Source organism: Symphalangus syndactylus, chromosome 15, assembly GCF_028878055.3.
Source record: "Symphalangus syndactylus isolate Jambi chromosome 15, NHGRI_mSymSyn1-v2.1_pri, whole genome shotgun sequence".
NCBI classification, from domain to species: domain Eukaryota; kingdom Metazoa; phylum Chordata; class Mammalia; order Primates; family Hylobatidae; genus Symphalangus; species Symphalangus syndactylus.
The window spans coordinates 81,103,808-81,120,729 of NC_072437.2; the positions used below are offsets into that span (position 1 = coordinate 81,103,808).

The 16,922-nt window shown below is 35.9% G+C and overlaps 1 protein-coding gene across 9 annotated transcripts in view; it reads right to left on the reverse strand.

Annotated features, from left to right (window-relative positions):
- ENOX1 (ecto-NOX disulfide-thiol exchanger 1) overlaps positions 1 to 16,922 on the reverse strand; it is a 597,973-nt gene that overhangs the window by 503,632 nt on the left and 77,419 nt on the right. For 2 of the 9 annotated variants that reach the window (XM_063619110.1, XM_063619111.1), the window contains exon 1: positions 4,215 to 4,484. The exons of 4 other annotated variants lie outside the window; for them this stretch is intronic. The gene's annotated coding sequence lies outside the window, so the exon portion shown is untranslated. Of the gene's footprint in view, positions 1 to 4,214; positions 4,493 to 16,922 lie in introns of those variants that run through there. 3 more of the 9 variants (XM_055244861.2, XM_063619114.1, XM_063619113.1) reach the window with 3 other exon arrangements.

Below are 16,922 nucleotides of genomic sequence, written 5' to 3' on the forward strand. Positions count from 1 at the left end.
CCCTCTCTCTCTGAAAGTTTGCGCATCTTTTGTCACAAAAAATGTTGGATGACATTTCAGCTCTAAGGATAAATGCATGCATAGGTTACCAGGACATGTTGCAAGTCTATACGCATGTTCTCATATGAACAATAATCATGTCTATGATTAGCCAATAATTCTCATAAAACAGAAGGGTATCAGAACATGGGCAGAAAAATCCAACAAACAAAAACGTCAACTAAGCTTTAAATTCGTTTTATTACCCAATATTATAAATTTTATTACCCAATATTAGTTTAAGTCCATCATTTTAAAATAGGGTTTATCAACCATAGGGAGTATGGGGAAGCTAGGACTTAGTAACTGGTCTTTCTGAGAACAAAAGAAGTAAAAGTTATTTATAGTGACCTTTTAATGTTTACCTTAGAGCTGCTAATCAGATGTAAACTGTCACCCCATGGATATGCATAATCAACTTTAATCCCTTTGCTAATTGAGAAATAGAGCTGTTAATGTCAAGAAACATTTGAAAAATGCACCAAGCCTGCTCAATGGAGGAAGTTCATTTTAAAAGTCAGAGTTTCCATATGGTAAAATCATGGAAATTAAGCTTAGGAAAAAAAAAAAAAAAACAGAGAGAGAGACTAATTTGTTATTGAGCTAGTCTGTGCTAGAACAAAATCAGTCTTAACAACCCCAAACCTGGAAATTTTGACCACTTCTTATGTTCAAAAATAACTCCCTCAGCTCTTATGAAAAATAATTCCATCACATCCCTCCAAAGTTCCTCTCCTGCTGAGTTTATGCTTTCCCACCTGCAGTGGGTCTGGCTTAGCAGTCACTTTGCCAGGACACTCATACAATGCAGTTCACACAAGTCAGTCCTTCTCTTTCTTTTACTCTCTGGTAGGTCGTCTTTTGAGTTTCCTTTAAAACTGATCACTGAGAAGTAAATGAGTGAGTCGTGTGCCAATTGTGTAAAAAAGGGATGATAATATATTCCCTTGAGTGATACTTGAAGATTGCTGTCACCTTTATAATGCCACATATGGTAGAAGTAGGCAAAATTTTAATTTATCGTTAATCTTAGAAGAGATGTGGTTAAAGCAGTCGCTGGCTGCAAGGGACAACTTTGCCCTCTCCTATTCCAAGACAAGACTCACTTCTACCCTTCCTCAGTGATTTCCTTGTTTTATAAAACCCAAGTTTTCTCCCATTTTGAGACAATCCTCATTAGTGAACATTCTCCCCCTTGAAATAGCTTCATTAAAATCTTCTCCTTAATTGTCTGCTGCATTTTGTCTAAGAAATTAAAGCCAGCCCTAAGCATGTGCCCCATCTCACAGGCAAGGCCAGCAACCATTCCGTTTCTAGTGACGACAGAAAACACAAGTCACAGTGAGAAAAGCACAAGCACTAACCGCACACATCTATGGCACCCTTCAAGATCCTGCAAGGCAAACTCAGTCCTGAGTGAGTGGGGCTTAGTCCTGAGCACATCTAGACTTCAATCTCCTGCAGTCACCAGGCCCCGCAGAGTGATATGTTCACAAAGACACACCTGATGTGAACTGCATGCTCTTCTGAGAAGGTAACCCATGATTAGCAGAATAAGCTCATATTTTTTTAAAAAAATGGTTCTTTACTCCATTCCCACCACACACTGCAGGAGTCTAAGTAGGGGTTACCTAACCTCTCTGAGCCTTGATCTCCTCATCCATCAAAGTGCTTTAACTGACCTAATCACAGCCAGGGGGCTCACCTTGGTTCAACAAAACATTTTCAGACCCATTCTCCTTTTACTTTAAAAAAATCTAACTTTTTTTTTTTTTTTTTTTTTTTTGAGACAGAGTCTGTTCTGTCACCCAGGCTGAAGTGCAGTGGCGTGATCTCGGCTTATTGCAACCTCTGCCTCCCGAGTTCAAGCCATTCTCCAGCCTCAGCCTCCTGAGTAGCTGGGACTACAGGCACGCACCACCGTGCCCAGCTAATTTTTGTATTTTTAGTAGAGACGGGGTTTCACCATGTTGGCCAGGCTAGTCTCGAACTCCTGACCTCAGGTGATTGGCCCGCCTCGGCCTCCCAAAGTGCTGGGATTACAGGTGTGAGCCACCGCACCCGGCCTCATTTTTTTCTTCACTTTTTACAAAATAACAGTTTTACTGAAATATGATCCTCGTATCCTAAATATTCCCCCTTTTTAAGTGTACAGTTCAGTGATTTTTAATATATTCACAGAGTTGGGCAATTATCACCATTATATAATTCCAGAACATTTTAATCATCCTCAAAAGAAACCCCATATCCATCAATAGTCACTCCCCATCCCCCCACTACATCCCATGATAACTACTACTCTACTTTCTGTTTCAATGAATTTGCCTATTCTAGACATTTCATATGAATGAAATTATATAATATGTAGCCTTTTGTGACTAGCTTCTTTCACTCAGCATAATGTCTTCAAAGTTCATCTATGTTGCAACATGTGTTGGTATTTCATCCCTTTTGATGCCAGAATAATATTTCATGGTATAGATATATTAATACCAGATTTTGTTTATCTATTCATCAGTTGATGGACATGTGGGTTCTTCCCACTGTTTAGCTATTATGACTGATGTTGTTATGAACATTCATGTACAGGTACTTGTATGGAAATATGTTTTCAGTTCTCCTGGATACACAGCTAAGAGATATGCTGGGCCATGTGGTAACTCTATGTTTAACCTTTTCAGGAACTGCCAAATTGTTTTCCAAAGTGGTTGTGCCATTTTGCTATTTGTTATATTTTGGTTCCTTCAGTGTCTGCTTTCTGGTTTTGGGGGGTTCAGCTGGGAAAGTAATTGGGATACTTCAAAAAGACATTTTATACATAGTGGACAATTTTTAGCCATTATAGGTAGACACAAACACACAGTGGCTGATATGAGCTCGGGAGCCACAGAATGTGGTGCTATAGGGCACACAGAAAGGATATCCATACTAGTTAGCAATGATACCTGGAGTTCAGGGACCAATTTAGGAAGATCTGGGTGGGTTTTGATATGATATAGCAATAAACGACACATAGATACACGCACTTAGACCTTTATCTCAGGTGCTTACACTATAACCAGGACAATTCAAGACGTACGTAAATAATGACAGGACACATTTTTGAGATTCCTTTGCTTTTTTTTTTTAAGAATATATAAGAATATTTCCAGCTGGCCATATCAGAGAAGATGGTTTTGGAACAGAAACCATCTTCACTGGCTTTTGAAGGATAAAAATGTTTTAAACAAGCAGAAATGAGGAGTTGCATCTCAGGCAGAGGCAACTGTATAAAGAAAGGCACGGAGTGAAACACACAAATGAGGAGTTGGAAAAAGATACAAAAGAAATGAAACAATCAACATTGAATATGAACAGTGATTTAGAAGGTGGAATACAAGATGACTCTACATTTTTGGCATGGAAGACAGGATAGACCATTGTGCCATTGACAGGAAGGATGGTCAAGTCTGAGGGAAGAACTAGTAGGAGCGGGAAGGAAATGAGTTCAATTTCAGACATAGATTGTGTTTAAGCTATCAGGGGAACGTATGTAGGTAGGGTCCATTAAGCAAATAAAAATATAGAATCAGAGCTTAAGAAATAATATTTCCTAATAGAGGTCATTGCTGAAGCCTTCAGTGGGAACACAGGGAGAAGCAAAGTGGCCTGTTATAACTTACCCACAAACAGGAAACTCAGTCCACTGAAGAACAAAGAAGACCAGGACAAGACCATGTAAGGGCTTGGGAAACTGACCAAATTTTAGGGCTCAACCTTGAGGAAGGGAGCTGGCTGTTCAACTACAATGTTCTGAAGGACAGTGCAAACACAGGCTTAATCAGGCCAGAGCTGATAACTAGGAAGTTTAATCTAGAAAGTCAGGCACAGCAGGAGGAATTTCCAATCACAGGCTAGCCATATCAGGACAGAGCTCCTGCCACTGGATCAGGAGATGAAGGGCAGAACCCAGCCTCTCCAGAACTAGCAGGACCTGGGCAAAATAGACAAGTTCCATCCAAAGGGATGGGATTCCAGAAAGACTCTAGTTCACACAAATCGGACAGATCTGATAGGCTTTGCGGGAGGGATACAGGATGGTCTGAATACAAGTAACCAGAAGTAACTCTACCTCCCCTCTGTCAACACCTGGCTTACAGGAGCAAGACTGGTTTGGGTCCCCATATGCTACTTACTGTAGATGAAGCTTCTATTGTTCCTTCTTCCCTGTTCAGGAAAGGCTCACAAACTGACTGAAGCTAAGCTTCCAGATGCTCCATCACACCAGAATCAGCATTGAGGAAGGAAACGATAGGGCCTTGCAGTACATCCACATTTGGCAGGACAAAGAAGGAAGAGAGAAAAAGAAGATACGGTGGAGAATACATTCAAACACTCTGTATTTCAGCAGAGAGTAATGATGAAGCAGGAGAGAAGGAGATCAGAGAAAATGAAGGAGTGGGCTAAAAAAAAATGGGTGAGTCACCAGGGAATCCCTTTGTGTCACTGGTTTTCACCTAAAATTTTACTTTACCATATCCAACAGTGATGCTCTATTACAAATAATGCTTTGCTTCTCATCCCACCTTCAAAAGCCCCTTTGGTTTTCAGCAACCAATATGTAAGAATCACAACTCCTACATAAGTACCTTTTGGTAAACACATTCAATCTTGACCTGGAAGCTACAGTAAAAACAAAGAAAAGACCAATTATATAAAGGTGGAAATACAGACCTCCAAAGGCCCTAATTGTCAGAGTAGCCGGCAAATATCAGAAATTTCACAGAATGCCAAATCACAGCATAAACAATAAAATGTAAAACTCAGTGGTTATAAAATAGACTGTGAGCTAAAGTTTAAACAATTAAACCATATTATAGAAAGGCATCTTTTGAAAATTTAAAATACTACAATTTTAACACATATAAAAATTCACAAAAATGAAGTTGTTTTTTTACCTCATATTTTATTGAGGCAAGAAGTAAAACAAAACAATGATCTTAACACCATGATCAAAAATAGAAACTTTCAATCAACACTGCACTTTTCACAAAATTATAAGAGGCTGAAAACTGCAAATAGCACATGTCAAGTCTCTGCATACTTCACTAGAGATATATTTATTCAAAACTAAATGTCTCCCAACGATCTTACTCTAGAAAGAACATGAGTCATATACGCTGAGAAACTCTTCTTACAGTTTTAACCTTTTGGGGAAAAAAGGCATAGCTTCCAGCCTATACACTAGTAAAGAGCCTGTGAAAAACAATTTCACAGTTTAAAAAGCAAGACTCTCTTTGGCACTGATATCCAACATTTCAGATAGAGAAGCAAAGAGCTCATCCCAGCTGATGACTGCCTCATAACTTGGGAAGCAACTGCATAATGACTAATTCTGGAGCTTGTGCAGATACTGGGACAAACACTGCAAACCTTGTAAAGGACAAAAAATCCCAGTGGGTGATAAATCAGCATGGTTGCTCAGGCCCTGCAAGTAGTATCATGGAAAAGTGCAGTGGCCCCTCATATCACACTGAGGCATCAGCTAAGAAACGACTTGAGGGAAGAATGTCTCCTGTGGAATCATCAACAAGTCAAACAGATCACTTCGTTTTTATACACTTCTGGTTCAGGAGTCTGATTTGGTGCTCTACAGAGGAACACACAACCCATGCTAGCAAAAAGAAGTAGAAAGAATTCTTTTCTCCTTCTAGAATGGTACCCCAGCACAACTGGAATTGCTAGAGGGCAGATATGCAACAGAGCATTCTTAAAGTTACTCCTTTTCTGAATACTAAAGAACTTTTCTCAGGCTTTTTGAATGAGCTGAAAACCAGTTTCGAAAGATAAGATATTAAACCATTTCTATAGGGAATAAGAACACTGGAGATTATTTACTTTGCTGTAATTACTCTGGCACATAGGGAGATTAGCTTTCAAATGCTACTAGGTTTGCATACAGAGATTTCAATAATGAAGAAAAATTAGTTCATGTTTTGAATATTTAGGGCTTGAAGTATATATTACTGCTAAAGAGTGAAAACTGGTTAATACTTGTGCAGAGAAGAATAGTTACCAAAACCATTAATTGTTTTAAAGTCTGCACTTCTTTCCCTATGAACAATCACTTATTTGGCTTATTTTCTTTCTTTTTTTAAATCAATACATAATAGTTGTACATATTTTTGGGGAACATGTGATATTTTGAAACATACGTACAATGTGTATGCATGTATAACACACATCAGGAAAACGGAGATATCCATCACCTCAAACATTTATCTTTGCTTTATGTTGGCAACATTCCAATTCTTCCATTTTGAACTACATATTAATTGTTCATTATAGTCACCCGACTGTACTACCAAATCCTTGATATTATTCCTTCTCTCCAAATGTATTTTTGTACCTGTTAACAATCGTTTGTTTTTAAAAATCATCTTGACTTTTATTAGAGCCACTACTAAATGAAAACTCACTTGTACATTCATAAACGAGTTTGAGTTTCATTAAGTCTTGGGTTTTTAAACCAAGAAGCAAGACAGCCAATAATTCCATCTAGTAAGGGGGAAAATAAAACTTCTTTTGAGTTAAATGGACAAACTTCAAGAAGAGATAAATGGAATTTTAGAAATTCATTATTTAGTGGGATATTTTCTTGGGTTTTTGAGATTGTTTACGTCATGACTTTAAGCTGGGACCAAATTTATTTCTGAAAAGAGTCTGCTAGCATGTCTCCCTTCATACATTATAGCTCATCCCCCTGCTTGCTATCTGTTAGGTGAGGAGTGGTTGAGATTAAGTGACAATGTTTGCACAGTTATTTTTGACTTTTTATTCTGAAACAATTATCAATTTACAGGAAGTTGCAAATGTTCCGTGTTCTTTTAGCCAGCTTCCCCAGATGGTAACATCTCAACATAATTATCAAATCCAGGAAACTTGGTGTGGATCATAATCCTGAAAGATACAATCCCAAATGTTGAAATCCTGAAGGATCAAAATCCCTAAATATCAAACGCCCTTTGAATCAAAATCTTAAAGTCCAAAATTCTGAAAATTAGTCACATGATAGTTGCATCATGGTTAGATGAAACTGTTACCTTCTTACTGTCTTTATTTGGAAATTGAATATGATTTAAGGAGAGCTGTGTCTTGAAAGAAAAACCTCAGCTATTCATCATGATACAAGACTTTAAGATATAATGACTGTGAAAGTCACCCAACTCTTATAAACTATCTCCAGGCAACTGTCCAAAATCTATTCTTGCAATACATTTTTTCATACATGGAATTTTAAAAGATTTTTTCTTATTATTTTAGTTTTTCACTATTTAAAATTATCAGCATTATTTTCTACAATTCACTTGCTGTGTATTTCATCTTCATATCATTTCAATACTAGAGGTACAAAATCTGTAGAGACCTTTACAGAGTTCCAATTAGTTTTACACATTTTTTTGCAAAAGAGACTCCATGAAAGTGCATTATCACAATGTTAATTGTTGTTTTTAAGCATTTGTGCATGTACATAAAAACACTGAAATTTCCTCAATAAAGAGATGTACTTTTTGTACATGTGCATTTGTAAAAAATAACATTTCTCAAGATCTCAGCAATTTGTGTGACTGTGTATGTTGTGGTGACCCATCTTGGTTTTTAAACTTATCTCCTCAAAAGACTTAAGTTGTTCATCACAGTATTTCAGATGACCACAGGTACAAAGCTGGGTGCACACAGTTACAAACCATAATGATATGCACTCATTATTTCCCTTTTTGCCTATTTCTTTATGAATACGGTTTATCTGCTCATAACTACTATACCCATGCAATTATTGTGTGCATACCTTAGTGCTTACACAAAATATCTATGTTAGTATTGTGTATTTTATTGTGTAAGGTAACCTATGAAGTGTTCTGTCGTGTTTTTATTTGTTTCATAAATAAATCCCCTTTTAAAATGCAAATATATATCTTTTAAATAATTTTTAAATTATTTTTTCCACAACTATATTTTTGGGATTTTTATCTTTCAGGATTGTGATTACGGGGATTTTAGACTGAAGGAATTTTATCTTTTGGGATTATGGCATTTGGAATTGTGTCTTTTGGAATTATAATAATCTTCCCAAGAAACTACAATAGTATGATACCCTTATACAGACTACAGACCTTATTCAGATTTTGCGAGTTTTGCATGCACTCATTTGTACATGTGTATGTGTGTATGTATGTATGTATATAGTTCTACATAGGTTTAGTCCCTGTATAGATTCTGATAACCGTCACTGTAATCAGGAAACAGCATTCTTCTATCCCCACCAGGGAACATCCTTATGCTACTCCCTCCATCCTATCCCTATCCCCTGGCCACCACTAATGTGTTCTCCATCTCTATAATTCTGTCCTTTCAAGAATGTTATATAAATGGAATTATACACTATGAAATTTTTGAAACTAGCTTTTTTCACTCAGAATGCCCTTTAGACCCAGCCAAGTTGCTGCACGTATCAATAGTTCATTTGTACCCTTTTTAGTGCTCTGAAATATTACTCTCATTTTGATCATCATACAAATTGACTGAATGCAGAAATATCTTGTTGAGGTTTAAACAGATAAATAAATAGCACTTCTCACAAGTTCCAAAACAAATTAAAAGGCAAATGAAGCAGGCAGATAGGGGATAAAAAGATATCAATGCTTTACTGTTCAGTCTGATTGAAGAATATAGCTTTATATCTGATGCCAGAGGGGTTGGCTAATACTACTGCAGGATTAAACTTATCCATTGGCATAGATGGAAAACTACTGGCAGGCAGATCTGGAAGCACGGGACATGCTGAATTCCTACTCTGTAACTCACCTTTCAGGTAATGCTATGGTCAAAATGTGTCCCCCCAAAACTCGTATGTAGAAACTTGTTATTAATAGATGGGGCCTCTAGGAAGTGGTTAAGTTATGAGGACAGAGCTCTCATAAATGGGATTAGAGTTCTTATAGAAGAAGTCTAGGCTGGGCGCGGTGGTTCACGCCTGTAATCCCAACACTTTGGGAGGCCAAGGTGGGTGGATCACTTGAGGTCAGGAGTTGGAGGCCAGCCTGGCCAACACGGTGAAACCCCGTCTCTACTAAAATACAAAAAAATTAGTTGAGCATGGTGGCACGTGCCCGTAATCCCAGCTACTCGGGAAGCTGAGGCAGGAGAATGGCTTGAACCCAGGAGGCAGAGGCTGCAGTGAGCTGAGTTTGCACCATTGCACTCCAGCCTGGGCAATAAGAGTGAGACTCTGTCGCAAAAAAAAAAAAAAAGTTTGATGAAGCCCTTTTGCCCCTTCTGTCGTAAGAGGACACACAGAAGGCACCATCTATGAAAAACAGGCCTTTACCAGACAGCAGATCTGCTGGCATCTTGATCTTGGACTTCCTAGGCTCCAAAACAGAAAGCAATAAACTTCTACTGTTTATAAATTACCTATTCTATGGTATTTTGTTATAGTACCAGGCACAGACTAAGATAGGTAACCTCAAATCCAGGAGAGGAATGACTTGGGAGGCATAGAAAAATGGGTAGTGTTCTTTCCATATTTTTCCTTCCCCAGGTGCAGTGTGTACATTCTGTCCTCTGTAGAAACATAAGGAGTATGGAATAGACATTGTAGCCAACAATCTAGATTTTCTCCCCCTTATCCCTTTTACTGTCTTTTAGTTTTTCCCTTCATTTATGGGTAACCAGAAATGTTGCTATTCCCCTGAGTGAAGACTGCTTTTCAGGGCCATAAATCCAGGCAGCTTTAGATAGTATTCTTAGATACTTCTCTGAAACGTCTCTGGGAATGTTAAACGCTTATCTTCCTTTCTACTTCAGAAGTCCTATTCATAGTCCTATTCCTTAGTTCTATAGAATATCTCGGTAACATTTCTTGAGAGTAGATTTTATTCAGTAGATGACAAATTTAAAGCAAAATATGTAATAAACAGGCAATATGCTAGGAGTTAAGAGAATTTACCTTAATTTCCAAATGAAGACTCTACCTGTTTTCATTCCCCTAATGTTTGCCCAAAAAGGAATAACTGACTACTAAAAATACCCTATGCTTACCAGTTCTATAGTAACCTTCCTTTAGAAGCTGTTTATTAGCTTTTCCTATTTTAAAAAATGACCCTGTACCTAATGGAATATATATGTGTATATATATATATTTAAAAAACAGCTTTTTGCAGTTTATAGCAAAATGGTAAAGCAGAACAGGCTATTGTATCCCTTCCTCATGCTCAAACCTGAAAAAAATTACCTTAGTAGCAAAAAACTAAAAATAACAGGGATGGTGAAAGACACCAAGAATAGGTATGCCATTGTATTCTTCTTGATAGAATTATGGATAACAAATTAAGATACTGATAGAGAAAAATAAAAAAGAAGAGTGCATCTTAATAAGTTAGGGAGAATCACATGATGTTGAACTAGTATCTTTTAAACAAAAGAAAATGTGATGTATACAAAGGAAATCAGAAAAGAAGAAGAAAAAGTAAAACAAAAAGAAAAAATAATAAACAGAAAATATATATGACTAAGATAACAGGAGTTAGTCCTGATGTAACAGTATTTAAAGTCATTATAAATGGTATAAGCCCACCAATCAAGACCCTCAGAGAAGTTCTGACTTCCAGTAATGGTGGAGTAGCTTATAACAGACTAACACTTTGCTGAAAACAGGTACAAACTCCACACAAAACATAAAAACAACTTTTTGAAGGCACTGAAGGGAAACCAAATGAAGAAGGAAACTGACCTTTGAAAGAAAAAAAACACACACACACTGGGTAAGATCTACTTTTATACATCTTTTCCCTTAGGACAGGATGGGTGGAATTCAAGCAGAAATCCAGTCTGGTTAGTATGAAGAGTCAGAGGACAGAGTCTGAGGCTGCCAGAGCACTGCAAAAAGCAACAAGGGGTGGGGCTGGTGATCCAAAACGAAGAAATGCATAGAAATAAGACCTGAATCCCGTATTTAAATCCTTGGCTGATCACTTAAATCGTGCGTACATGCATGCACAGGGCAAGACTCCAAAAAGCACAGGATAAAACCAACCAATGGAAGGCGGAAGGAACCAAACAGAGATTTCAGCATAATTATTATCTTGAATTTGCAATTTAAGTCCTGCCAGCTAGTGGGGGCTTGGCAAATAACTTGGGCTTTCTAGTGACATCACAGAAGGGCCATGAGTTAAGAATAAATACTTATTTGAAGAACTATTTTCCTTACAACTAAAGGCAAAACAAAAACAGTTCTACCCTAACAAACCCTAATATTGACCAGTGACATAATTGGATATTGGATATTATCCAATAATATGAAAGATATAGGTAAAAGACTATAGAGGATATAAAACATAATACTAAAAATAATTAACCTAAAAAATTCAGGAAAGGAGGAACAGAGAAACAAAATAGAGGAGACAAATGGAAACCAAATAGCAAAATTGCACACTTAAAAACAAATATCAAATATTACATTAAATATATGTAACACTCCTGCAGTGAGCCAAGATTGCACCACTGCACTCCAGCCTGAGTGACAGACTGGGACTCCATCTCAAAAAACAAACAACAACTATATATATTACAAATATATATATATATAAAACAAATATATATATTACAAATATTTGTTATATTTGTTATATGTATGTTATATATATATTTGTAATATATATATTTGTTATATATATAACACTCCAATTACAAGGCAAAGATTTTTAAACTAGATAAGAAAGCAAACAAATACATGCTCTATTAAAAAAGATGCACTTTAAATGTAAAGATATATGCAAGTTTAAAAAAAAGAATGAAAAAATACATCAAATATTTCACATATAAGAAAGCCTGCATGGCTATATAAATATCAAACAAAGTAGACTTCAAGCCAATGTATATTACCAGAGAAAATGAGGGTAATTTCATAATGACAAGGGGGTGTTACTTATAGAGGGCTGTTTCATTAATAAAGCTCAAGAATTTTAACATATATGAAACAAAGACTTAGTAGAAATAAGGGGAAAAAATAGAAACCATTCACATAGTTGGAGATTTTTAACACCCCTCTCCTAGGAAATTATAAAACAACAGACCAAGAGGATAGTATGAATGCAGAAGATTTGAACATTATCAGTGAACTTCAACTTAAAATATATTTGAATAGTAAACTCAACAAAGCAAAATTCATATAATACACATTCTTGTCCAGTATATTGAAAAATATTTAATGAGACAGACTATATATTGGAATAAAAAACAACTCTCAATAAGTTTTTAAAAATCAGACAGAATATGTTTCCTGTCTACAAAGTATTTAATAAGATATCAATATTAAGAGGTCTAGAAATTACCAGGCCTCTCAGAATATTCCTTCTAAACAATCCATGGGTACAAAGAAATCGTAAGTGAAATTAGAAAATATTTAGAACTAAATAATAATAACATATAAAAATGTGTGAGATTTACTAAGGCAATGCTTAGAAAAAAAATCTGTAGCTTTAAAAAGCTTATATTTAAAAAACTAAGAAAGGTTTAAAGTGAATGATCTATGCTGCCAAGTTAAGAAGCTACAAATAGAATAAATTAATACAAAGTAATTAGAAAGGAGGAAGCAATAAAATAAAGCAGAAAACAATGAAATAGAAAAGAGACAGTAATGAATATCAGCAGGGCCAATTTGGGTTCTTGGAAAAAAAAGAAAGAGGCAGAAGGAGCATACCACAACACAATTTACAATTATCACCCTAATAACAAAACATGATAGCAATATTACAAAAAAGAAAAATCACAAACCAATATCACTCATAAAGATGTAAAATCCATAACAAAATATTAGCAAATCAAGCCCAGCAATACCTAAACAGATAACACAGCTTGACCATATGGTATTTTTCCAAAAAATACAAGATCAGTTCAACATTCAAAACTGTATCTGATTAACAAAAATATTAACAATATATGGGTAAAAATAAAAACTATGATCATGGTAAGAGATATAGAAAGGACATTTTACAAAATTGAACACATGATCAAGAAAGAAAAAAAGAAACAAGTCCTAGTAATAGAAGGGAACCTGATAAATCTAAAAAAAACTCACTCTAATATCACAATTAATGTTGAAATATTGAATGCTTTTCCTCTAAAGTCAGGAGAATATCCACTCCTACCACTTCTACTCAACATTGAACTAGCAGTCTTGGATAGTGCAGTAAGGCAAGAAAGATATACATAAGGCATAAACATTGAAACAGAAGAAGTAAAACTGTTTTTTGCCCCCACCCTCATTCCCGACCCAGACAATACGGTTGCTTACAGTGAAAATTTTAAGGAATGTACATACACATAAAATTACTGGAACTGAAAAATTCCTTTAGTAAGGCCCAATGACAGAAAGTGAATATATGAAAATCAACTCTATTTCTATATACCGGCAATGAATAACTGAAAATGAAACTTAAAACAATACTATTTACAATTGCATAATAAAACGTTAGAGAAAAAACATAATAACAAATACACAAGACCTCTATATGGAAAACCAAAAAATATTGAAGAAAAAGAATAAAGACCTATGTAAATGAATAGATGTTTCATGTTTCAGTTAAGTCTCAACATTAAACCGTGACCTGCCCCAAAGTTGATTTGTAGATTCAATGCCATCCCAATGAAAATCACAGCAGGATTTTTGTAGAAATTGACAGGTGAGTCTAAAACTTGCATGGAAATGTAAAGAACCTATAGTTATTAAAACAAGAAGAACAGGGCGGGGCGCAGTGGCTCACGCCTGTAATCCCAGCACTTTGGGAGGCCGAGGTGGGCGGATCACGAGGTCAAGAGATCAAGACCATTCTGGCCAACATGGTGAAACCTTGTCTCTACTAAAAGTACAAAAATTAGCTGGGCATGGTGGCGCTCGCCTGTAGTCCCAGCTACTCGGGAGGCTGAGGCAGGAGAATGGTGTGAACCCAGGAGGCGGAGGTTACAGTGAGCCGAGATCCCGCCACTGCACTCCAGCCTGGTGACAGGGGAGAAAGATTTACAGGACCTGATTCCAAAATTTACAAAAATGCTATCAGAAAATGTGGTTCTGATATAAGGACAGAAAAAGAGATCAATTAAATGGAACAAAGAATTAAGAAATGTATGTGGACATATATTGTTAGACTAGGTAGTTAGGCAGACATGAGCAGAGTAGGAGAGGGGGCCCCCTTATGCCAGGAATGTCAGGCCACCATCAGGTGATGGCTAGGCAGTTGTTAAACTGTCTCTCTAAAATAATTGGTTGTAGCTGGTGCCAGGAAAGGCAGTTTCCCAATAGATAGAGAACACCTGAAGCTGATGATCAGCGGCTTCCCAGTAAGATCTCAGGAGTTGGGTGAGTGGGCTCAAGCATGCGCACTAAGAGGCAAACTGGCACGTTTAACTGGTATATGACCTTGCTCTAGGAACACTCGTCTGACGAGGGAAGAATGCCTCAAGTGAGCATGCGTACAACTTCAATAAGCACATTGGGCATGCAGCCCCTTCCAAGTACGGACAGGCCACTGTGCATGTGGACAGCCCACCCTAAGGGAAGAATCAAGGTAGAAGTAACACAGACCCTGGAATCATGCCAATGTATGAAGCCCCAAGTCAGAGGTCAAACAGTGCACTTGAATCTCTCAAGTCACCTGCTTGGCCCTCTTCCAGTGTACTTTACTTCCTTTTGTTCCTGCTCTAAAACTTTTTAATAAACTTTGACTCCTATTCTAAAACTTGCCTTAGTCTCTTGCATTGCCTTATGCCCCCTCAGTCAAATTCTTTCTTCTGAGGAGGCAAGAATTAAGGTTGTTGCAGACCCATATGGATTTGCTGCAGCTAACAACAGGACAAATTAATTTTCAACAAAAGCACCAAGGTAATTCAATACAGACAGAAAGTGTGATCTTTTCAACAAATGATGCTGAAACAAATGTAAATCGGTAATGAATAAATAGGCCTCACAATATATAGGTAAAGTAACCCAAGACAATTCATAGAGCTACATATAAAAACTAAAAATATAAAGCTGATAGAAGAAAAAACCTTTATGACATTAGGATGGTAAAGATCTTTCCATACACAAAACCCACTAAGGGTTAGGCAAAACAAAACAGAAAAAACTTCTGCTCTTCAAAGGACATCATTAAGAAAATGAAACGGCAAGCCATAGATTCCCAGAGCAGCTTTAAAAAAAAATAGCTTGTCTATGAGAATTATAGTTTTTTAAATAAGGATATAAAATTACTGGGGTAAAAAGGAAGAAAATATTTAAAATACACATATCTGACAAATGATGTATATACAAAATATATTTTTAAATTCTACAATTTAATAAAGAGACAACACAATAAGTAATGGACAAAAGAAATAGAACCTTGAGAAATGAAGATGCAAAAGGCCAATTAGTATAAGAAATGGCTTCAACTTGACATCATTAGTTACCTGAGAAATGCAATTAAAACCACAAATATTGATGAGGTAATAGGCCCCAATATTGAAAAACATAATACATTTCAAAGGATCAACATCATATAGAAAATTTTTATGACCATAATATGTAGTAAAATCAGAAGTTAATAACAAAGGAACAAAAAAAGTAAAAAAAAGTTTGCAAAATAAATATTAAATAACCATTACAGAAGAAATCTTATGAGAAATTATAATTTTAAGTACATTTTTAAGGAAACAAAAAAGACTGAAAACAAGCAAGTTAAACAGTCAACACAAGAATCTGCAAAGAACAAGTAACAAATTGAAACACAAAAAAAGGAAAGAATGATGAGGGCAGGGATCAATGTGAAAAACATTCATAAAGAAAGGAGGAGGAAAAGAAGGAAGAAGAGGAAGAGGAGGAGAGAAGGAGTGAGAAGGAAGATTAACAAGCTAGTTCTTGGAAAAGATTCCTAAACTATACATAGTTCAAGAAAATCTGAAAAAGATAAAAAGGTAGAAGTTGCAAGTTAAATTAAAAAACAGAAATAACTACAAACTGATTTTTAAATGAGAAAATATCAAAAATTCTTGAAAATATTAAGAATCGAAATTGTTTGAGATAAAATAGAAATCTTGGATAAAACAATAATCATAAAAAACAGAACTGGAAATAATAATTTTTAAATCTCTTCCACAAAAGGAAAATATTAAGCCCAGATCATTTTGCCAGTGAGTTTTACTTTCAACAAACAGATCATTCCTATTTTATATAAGTTATTAAAGCATACAGAACAAGAGGATAAGCTGCCCAACATATGTGATAAGAACACTGGTATCTTAACTCCAAAATCTAATAAGGACAATGAAAGAAAATCTCACTTATCAACATAGATGAAAATATGTTAATATAAACATAGTCAATCACATCCAACAGAGTATTAAAATAGGAAGGGAGAGGAAAAAGCAGGCAGGAGGAGGGAAGGACAGTGGCAGGGCAAGGAGACTGTGGCAAAGATAACAAAGACATCATGATCAGATAAAGTTTATCCCGATGTTCAGATATATCCTATGTCTGGAAAACATATTTCCTAATAATTCAATGATGGTTTGACGTTAGAAAACATACGAAAGTAATCCATCATATTAATAGATTAAATGAAAAAAATCACTTGGTTATCTCAATAAATGTAGAAATAACATTTGAAAGGTATAAAATGATTCATGTTAAAAATTATCAGAGTACTAAGAACAAGAGTAACTTCCTTAATAAGGTAAAGGTTATATACCAAAATGTACAGCAAGCATTCAATTAATTGAAAAACTTTAGACACATAATACTACCTGCTATCACTACTTCAGGCCAATACTATGAGAAAACAAAAAGAAATCAGAAGGATAATTGAAGGAGG